The sequence below is a fragment of the Hyla sarda genome, unplaced genomic scaffold (assembly GCF_029499605.1).
Source record: "Hyla sarda isolate aHylSar1 unplaced genomic scaffold, aHylSar1.hap1 scaffold_1227, whole genome shotgun sequence".
NCBI classification, from domain to species: Eukaryota; Metazoa; Chordata; class Amphibia; order Anura; family Hylidae; genus Hyla; species Hyla sarda.
Genome location: NW_026607848.1, coordinates 100497 through 109646, shown reverse-complemented (window position 1 = coordinate 109646; position 9150 = coordinate 100497). Strand labels below are relative to the sequence as shown.

General features: G+C 46.0%; 4 non-coding genes across 4 annotated transcripts; all 4 read right to left on the bottom strand.

Moving 5' to 3' along the window:
- Window positions 1-398: 398 nt before the first annotated feature.
- LOC130303414 (U2 spliceosomal RNA) lies at window positions 399-589 on the bottom strand. The gene has a single exon (XR_008853486.1). It is a non-coding gene; the product is annotated as a U2 spliceosomal RNA (small nuclear RNA).
- Window positions 590-2687: 2098 nt separating this feature from the next.
- Window positions 2688-2878, bottom strand: LOC130303413 (U2 spliceosomal RNA). The gene has a single exon (XR_008853485.1). It is a non-coding gene; the product is annotated as a U2 spliceosomal RNA (small nuclear RNA).
- Window positions 2879-4968: 2090 nt separating this feature from the next.
- LOC130303412 (U2 spliceosomal RNA) lies at window positions 4969-5159 on the bottom strand. Its single transcript, XR_008853484.1, has one exon. It is a non-coding gene; the product is annotated as a U2 spliceosomal RNA (small nuclear RNA).
- Window positions 5160-7255: 2096 nt separating this feature from the next.
- Window positions 7256-7447, bottom strand: LOC130303415 (U2 spliceosomal RNA). The gene has a single exon (XR_008853487.1). It is a non-coding gene; the product is annotated as a U2 spliceosomal RNA (small nuclear RNA).
- Between the last annotated feature and the right edge of the window lie 1703 nt (window positions 7448-9150).

Below are 9150 nucleotides of genomic sequence, written 5' to 3'. Positions count from 1 at the left end.
ATTAAGGGGTAGGGGTGTGGCGCGATATTGGGGAAGGGATGAGATTTTATATTTCTTCATAAGCATTAATCTTATTTTGTCAATTAGGAACATTCAGCACCCACCCGCTATCAAGGCAGCTGCCTATCATGTCATGCCCTACCTGCACAGGTGTGCTGCCTACTCAAATGATCCAATTAAGGAGGCCATTTAGTCAGCAGCAGCAGAAGTCCTGTGCCTGGACGCTCCAACAGGGGCCAGACACAAGCAGAAGCAGAAGCAGCAGAAGCAGCAGCAGCACCACCTTTTGTTTTTTGGCTGCAGCAGCAGCAGCAGCAAGGCCCACAGGGCTGGCTAGCTGGCTAGCCAGCAAGCAGGTAGCAATGAAAGTAGGAATCTTTCTTTTTAACCCTGTAAGGGGGTGGTGCACTGTACCCGAAGATACTGCCATATCGGGTCAATGCATAGGGCGACGGAAGCAAGCTTCGAAATCGGCCCCCGTTCTCAAAAATCCATTTAATATATGGTCCCCAGATAGGGGACGTATCAGATATTAAACTGATAAGAACAGATACTACACTTGATCTTAGCCAAAAGGCCGAGAAGCGATAACCGTGAAAGGGGCGGGCCCAACAAGGTCCCCTTCATGGGCACTATCACTGCTTGCTGTCAGGGAGGCTGCCAGACAATTTTCCATGCACACTCTGGGCTGGGGGGCAGTCAACCACCAGTACACACAGCAGAACCTAAACCCATACCATTATTGCTAAGCAGCAAGACAGGGGCCCATTGCACTCCCACGGGGCCTTTTTAAATGCAATCCATAACCCGGATTTGCCAGGAACCCTTCTTACTCCTCCTACTTGCATGTGACACTGGGCTTAGGATCTGCATAGGAAACACACACACAAGCACACACCTACCTTTGTTGCCTGCAGATGCCTCCTTGGCTGTCCCCAAACGGTATCAAACCAACACCCACGGGAAGCTGTAAGCATAGAGGACATGCCTGCACCCCATTGGACTTACCTGTGTGGGTTAAATCCGGGTTATTTGACAACCTATGGCGGTGATGGTTCTGCTCAGGCAGAGCAGTGCTGATGCTCCTCATAAAGCTGTCGCTGCTGTGAAGGTTCTAGGTGACATCACAAATCCCTATGGTTACATACACAACAAAGCTGGGTTGTTGTTGTTTACACTCTGCAAGGCCTGTGGAAGTGAGTGACATCATAGCACTGTAGTTCTGAGGGTTCTAGATGGATGCAACAATCTCCTGTTGCTTCTATGAAGGCCATAATAGACGACATCACCAAACAGCTCCATAGTCACATACACAGCAAAGGAGAGATGTTGTTTACACCTAGTGATGTCAGTGGTATTGAGTGACATCACAGCACAGTGCTAAGGCTCCTGGGCCTGGACACAGCAGCGGCTGCAATATCTCAACGGAGAATACGTTTATATATATGTGTGTGTGTGCGTATATATATATATATATATATATATATATATATATATATATATATATATTTCTCCGCCGAAATCACTTTTAAACCCATTTCCACCTTTTTTTCCCTTCTCTTCCTCTTACTTTTTTTTCACGTTTTTTTACGTTTTTCTCCTTTTCGCCTCTTTTCTGGGCGTATTATTCTTCTTTTTCTTCTTTTTTTTCGTCTAATGCATACCCCATCAGTGCAGCAATGCTTATTCAATACCGCCAGCAGATGGAGACACTGGGGGATAATTTTCTAAGGATTTATACTGATTTTTCCTGTCTGAATTTGTCGCACAGAAAGTTGCAGGCCAAATATGTGTGACATTTCTGCGACTTTAGCTTCTAGAGCATTTTTACAACATTATACATAGGTGCTGAATACATAAAAAGCGACTGTTCAGCGACAGACAAGTCGCATCGGCTGAAAGTAGGCCAGAATGTCAGTCCATGTTGGAGCAGGTTTAGATACAGTCTAAAGCATAGATCTCAAAGTCTGTGCACAGAATTTAGCAAGGGCCTCGCACCTTCTGATGCATCAGGTAGGTGCACAATAGCATAGCCTAACCCTCTGTACTTTGGTCTATATTGATGCGGGACATAGACAGCCAGCTGATGACCAATCCATTAGTGCAATGGATGGCTGGAAGCATTTGTCTTTGCCTTTGCAATACCACAGAAGCAATGCATGGTCAATGTACAGCAATGACACACCTGTGTGAACAGCCAGGAGACCCCCCCCCCCATGTTATGTTACATAGTTACATAGTTAGTACGGTCGAAAAAAAGACATATGTCCATCAAGTTCAACCAGGGAATTAAGGGGTAGGGGTGTGGCGCGATATTGGGGAAGGGATGAGATTTTATATTTCTTCATAAGCATTAATCTTATTTTGTCAATTAGGAACATTCAGCACCCACCCGCTATCAAGGCAGCTGCCTATCATGTCATGCCCTACCTGCACAGGTGTGCTGCCTACTCAAATGATCCAATTAAGGAGGCCATTTAGTCAGCAGCAGCAGAAGTCCTGTGCCTGGACGCTCCAACAGGGGCCAGACACAAGCAGAAGCAGAAGCAGCAGAAGCAGCAGCAGCACCACCTTTTGTTTTTTGGCTGCAGCAGCAGCAGCAGCAAGGCCCACAGGGCTGGCTAGCTGGCTAGCCAGCAAGCAGGTAGCAATGAAAGTAGGGAATCTTTCTTTTTAACCCTGTAAGGGGGTGGTGCACTGTACCCGAAGATACTGCCATATCGGGTCAATGCATAGGGCGACGGAAGCAAGCTTCGAAATCGGCCCCCGTTCTCAAAAATCCATTTAATATATGGTCCCCAGATAGGGGACGTATCAGATATTAAACTGATAAGAACAGATACTACACTTGATCTTAGCCAAAAGGCCGAGAAGCGATAACCGTGAAAGGGGCGGGCCCAACAAGGTCCCCTTCATGGGCACTATCACTGCTTGCTGTCAGGGAGGCTGCCAGACAATTTTCCATGCACACTCTGGGCTGGGGGGCAGTCAACCACCAGTACACACAGCAGAACCTAAACCCATACCATTATTGCTAAGCAGCAAGACAGGGGCCCATTGCACTCCCACGGGGCCTTTTTAAATGCAATCCATAACCCGGATTTGCCAGGAACCCTTCTTACTCCTCCTACTTGCATGTGACACTGGGCTTAGGATCTGCATAGGAAACACACACACAAGCACACACCTACCTTTGTTGCCTGCAGATGCCTCCTTGGCTGTCCCCAAACGGTATCAAACCAACACCCACGGAAGCTGTAAGCATAGAGGACATGCCTGCACCCCATTGGACTTACCTGTGTGGGTTAAATCCGGGTTATTTGACAACCTATGGCGGTGATGGTTCTGCTCAGGCAGAGCAGTGCTGATGCTCCTCATAAAGCTGTCGCTGCTGTGAAGGTTCTAGGTGACATCACAAATCCCTATGGTTACATACACAACAAAGCTGGGTTGTTGTTGTTTACACTCTGCAAGGCCTGTGGAAGTGAGTGACATCATAGCACTGTAGTTCTGAGGGTTCTAGATGGATGCAACAATCTCCTGTTGCTTCTATGAAGGCCGTAATAGACGACATCACCAAACAGCTCCATAGTCACATACACAGCAAAGGAGAGATGTTGTTTACACCTAGTGATGTCAGTGGTATTGAGTGACATCACAGCACAGTGCTAAGGCTCCTCTGGCCTGGACACAGCAGCGGCTGCAATATCTCAACGGAGAATACGTTTATATATATGTGTGTGTGTGCGCGTATATATATATATATATATATATATATATATATATATATTTCTCCGCCGAAATCACTTTTAAACCCATTTCCACCTTTTTTTCCCTTCTCTTCCTCTTACTTTTTTTTCACGTTTTTTTACGTTTTTCTCCTTTTCGCCTCTTTTCTGGGCGTATTATTCTTCTTTTTCTTCTTTTTTTTCGTCTAATGCATACCCCATCAGTGCAGCAATGCTTATTCAATACCGCCAGCAGATGGAGACACTGGGGGATAATTTTCTAAGGATTTATACTGATTTTTCCTGTCTGAATTTGTCGCACAGAAAGTTGCAGGCCAAATATGTGTGACATTTCTGCGACTTTAGCTTCTAGAGCATTTTTACAACATTATACATAGGTGCTGAATACATAAAAAGCGACTGTTCAGCGACAGACAAGTCGCATCGGCTGAAAGTAGGCCAGAATGTCAGTCCATGTTGGAGCAGGTTTAGATACAGTCTAAAGCATAGATCTTCAAAGTCTGTGCACAGAATTTAGCAAGGGCCTCGCACCTTCTGATGCATCAGGTAGGTGCACAATAGCATAGCCTAACCCTCTGTACTTTGGTCTATATTGATGCGGGACATAGACAGCCAGCTGATGACCAATCCATTAGTGCAATGGATGGCTGGAAGCATTTGTCTTTGCCTTTGCAATACCACAGAAGCAATGCATGGTCAATGTACAGCAATGACACACCTGTGTGAACAGCCAGGAGACCCCCCCCCCCCATGTTATGTTACATAGTTACATAGTTAGTACGGTCGAAAAAAGACATATGTCCATCAAGTTCAACCAGGGAATTAAGGGGTAGGGGTGTGGCGCGATATTGGGGAAGGGATGAGATTTTATATTTCTTCATAAGCATTAATCTTATTTTGTCAATTAGGAACATTCAGCACCCACCCGCTATCAAGGCAGCTGCCTATCATGTCATGCCCTACCTGCACAGGTGTGCTGCCTACTCAAATGATCCAATTAAGGAGGCCATTTAGTCAGCAGCAGCAGAAGTCCTGTGCCTGGACGCTCCAACAGGGGCCAGACACAAGCAGAAGCAGAAGCAGCAGAAGCAGCAGCAGCACCACCTTTTGTTTTTTGGCTGCAGCAGCAGCAGCAGCAAGGCCCACAGGGCTGGCTAGCTGGCTAGCCAGCAAGCAGGTAGCAATGAAAGTAGGAATCTTTCTTTTTAACCCTGTAAGGGGGTGGTGCACTGTACCCGAAGATACTGCCATATCGGGTCAATGCATAGGGCGACGGAAGCAAGCTTCGAAATCGGCCCCCGTTCTCAAAAATCCATTTAATATATGGTCCCCAGATAGGGGACGTATCAGATATTAAACTGATAAGAACAGATACTACACTTGATCTTAGCCAAAAGGCCGAGAAGCGATAACCGTGAAAGGGGCGGGCCCAACAAGGTCCCCTTCATGGGCACTATCACTGCTTGCTGTCAGGGAGGCTGCCAGACAATTTTCCATGCACACTCTGGGCTGGGGGGCAGTCAACCACCAGTACACACAGCAGAACCTAAACCCATACCATTATTGCTAAGCAGCAAGACAGGGGCCCATTGCACTCCCACGGGGCCTTTTTAAATGCAATCCATAACCCGGATTTGCCAGGAACCCTTCTTACTCCTCCTACTTGCATGTGACACTGGGCTTAGGATCTGCATAGGAAACACACACACAAGCACACACCTACCTTTGTTGCCTGCAGATGCCTCCTTGGCTGTCCCCCAAACGGTATCAAACCAACACCCACGGGAAGCTGTAAGCATAGAGGACATGCCTGCACCCCATTGGACTTACCTGTGTGGGTTAAATCCGGGTTATTTGACAACCTATGGCGGTGATGGTTCTGCTCAGGCAGAGCAGTGCTGATGCTCCTCATAAAGCTGTCGCTGCTGTGAAGGTTCTAGGTGACATCACAAATCCCTATGGTTACATACACAACAAAGCTGGGTTGTTGTTGTTTACACTCTGCAAGGCCTGTGGAAGTGAGTGACATCATAGCACTGTAGTTCTGAGGGTTCTAGATGGATGCAACAATCTCCTGTTGCTTCTATGAAGGCCATAATAGACGACATCACCAAACAGCTCCATAGTCACATACACAGCAAAGGAGAGATGTTGTTTACACCTAGTGATGTCAGTGGTATTGAGTGACATCACAGCACAGTGCTAAGGCTCCTGGGCCTGGACACAGCAGCGGCTGCAATATCTCAACGGAGAATACGTTTATATATATGTGTGTGTGTGCGCGTATATATATATATATATATATATATATATATATATATATATATTTCTCCGCCGAAATCACTTTTAAACCCATTTCCACCTTTTTTTCCCCTTCTCTTCCTCTTACTTTTTTTTCACGTTTTTTTACGTTTTTCTCCTTTTCGCCTCTTTTCTGGGCGTATTATTCTTCTTTTTCTTCTTTTTTTTCGTCTAATGCATACCCCATCAGTGCAGCAATGCTTATTCAATACCGCCAGCAGATGGAGACACTGGGGGATAATTTTCTAAGGATTTATACTGATTTTTCCTGTCTGAATTTGTCGCACAGAAAGTTGCAGGCCAAATATGTGTGACATTTCTGCGACTTTAGCTTCTAGAGCATTTTTACAACATTATACATAGGTGCTGAATACATAAAAAGCGACTGTTCAGCGACAGACAAGTCGCATCGGCTGAAAGTAGGCCAGAATGTCAGTCCATGTTGGAGCAGGTTTAGATACAGTCTAAAGCATAGATCTCAAAGTCTGTGCACAGAATTTAGCAAGGGCCTCGCACCTTCTGATGCATCAGGTAGGTGCACAATAGCATAGCCTAACCCTCTGTACTTTGGTCTATATTGATGCGGGACATAGACAGCCAGCTGATGACCAATCCATTAGTGCAATGGATGGCTGGAAGCATTTGTCTTTGCCTTTGCAATACCACAGAAGCAATGCATGGTCAATGTACAGCAATGACACACCTGTGTGAACAGCCAGGAGACCCCCCCCCCCCATGTTATGTTACATAGTTACATAGTTAGTACGGTCGAAAAAAAGACATATGTCCATCAAGTTCAACCAGGGAATTAAGGGGTAGGGGTGTGGCGCGATATTGGGGAAGGGATGAGATTTTATATTTCTTCATAAGCATTAATCTTATTTTGTCAATTAGGAACATTCAGCACCCACCCGCTATCAAGGCAGCTGCCTATCATGTCATGCCCTACCTGCACAGGTGTGCTGCCTACTCAAATGATCCAATTAAGGAGGCCATTTAGTCAGCAGCAGCAGAAGTCCTGTGCCTGGACGCTCCAACAGGGGCCAGACACAAGCAGAAGCAGAAGCAGCAGAAGCAGCAGCAGCACCACCTTTTGTTTTTTGGCTGCAGCAGCAGCAGCAGCAAGGCCCACAGGGCTGGCTAGCTGGCTAGCCAGCAAGCAGGTAGCAATGAAAGTAGGAATCTTTCTTTTTAACCCTGTAAGGGGGTGGTGCACTGTACCCGAAGATACTGCCATATCGGGTCAATGCATAGGGCGACGGAAGCAAGCTTCGAAATCGGCCCCCCGTTCTCAAAAATCCATTTAATATATGGTCCCCAGATAGGGGACGTATCAGATATTAAACTGATAAGAACAGATACTACACTTGATCTTAGCCAAAAGGCCGAGAAGCGATAACCGTGAAAGGGGCGGGCCCAACAAGGTCCCCCTTCATGGGCACTATCACTGCTTGCTGTCAGGGAGGCTGCCAGACAATTTTCCATGCACACTCTGGGCTGGGGGGCAGTCAACCACCAGTACACACAGCAGAACCTAAACCCATACCATTATTGCTAAGCAGCAAGACAGGGGCTCATTGCACTCCCACGGGGCCTTTTTAAATGCAAATCCATAACCCAGATTTGCCAGGAACCCTTCTTACTCCTCCTACTTGCATGTGACACTGGGCTTAGGATCTGCATAGGAAACACACACACAAGCACACACCTACCTTTGTTGCCTGCAGATGCCTCCTTGGCTGTCCCCAAACGGTATCAAACCAACACCCACGGGAAGCTGTAAGCATAGAGGACATGCCTGCACCCCATTGGACTTACCTGTGTGGGTTAAATCCGGGTTATTTGACAACCTATGGCGGTGATGGTTCTGCTCAGGCAGAGCAGTGCTGATGCTCCTCATAAAGCTGTCGCTGCTGTGAAGGTTCTAGGTGACATCACAAATCCCTATGGTTACATACACAACAAAGCTGGGTTGTTGTTGTTTACACTCTGCAAGGCCTGTGGAAGTGAGTGACATCATAGCACTGTAGTTCTGAGGGTTCTAGATGGATGCAACAATCTCCTGTTGCTTCTATGAAGGCCATAATAGACGACATCACCAAACAGCTCCATAGTCACATACACAGCAAAGGAGAGATGTTGTTTACACCTAGTGATGTCAGTGGTATTGAGTGACATCACAGCACAGTGCTAAGGCTCCTGGGCCTGGACACAGCAGCGGCTGCAATATCTCAACGGAGAATACGTTTATATATATGTGTGTGTGTGCGCGTATATATATATATATATATATATATATATATATATATATATTATTTCTCCGCCGAAATCCCTTTTAAACCCATTTCCACCTTTTTTTCCCTTCTCTTCCTCTTACTTTTTTTTTCACGTTTTTTTACGTTTTTCTCCTTTTCGCCTCTTTTCTGGGCGTATTATTCTTCTTTTTCTTCTTTTTTTTCGTCTAATGCATACCCCATCAGTGCAGCAATGCTTATTCAATACCGCCAGCAGATGGAGACACTGGGGGATAATTTTCTAAGGATTTATACTGATTTTTCCTGTCTGAATTTGTCGCACAGAAAGTTGCAGGCCAAATATGTGTGACATTTCTGCGACTTTAGCTTCTAGAGCATTTTTACAACATTATACATAGGTGCTGAATACATAAAAAGCGACTGTTCAGCGACAGACAAGTCGCATCGGCTGAAAGTAGGCCAGAATGTCAGTCCATGTTGGAGCAGGTTTAGATACAGTCTAAAGCATAGATCTCAAAGTCTGTGCACAGAATTTAGCAAGGGCCTCGCACCTTCTGATGCATCAGGTAGGTGCACAATAGCATAGCCTAACCCTCTGTACTTTGGTCTATATTGATGCGGGACATAGACAGCCAGCTGATGACCAATCCATTAGTGCAATGGATGGCTGGAAGCATTTGTCTTTGCCTTTGCAATACCACAGAAGCAATGCATGGTCAATGTACAGCAATGACACACCTGTGTGAACAGCCAGGAGACCCCCCCCCCCCATGTTATGTTACATAGTTACATAGTTAGTACGGTCGAAAAAAGACATATGTCCATCAAGTTCAACCAGGGAATTA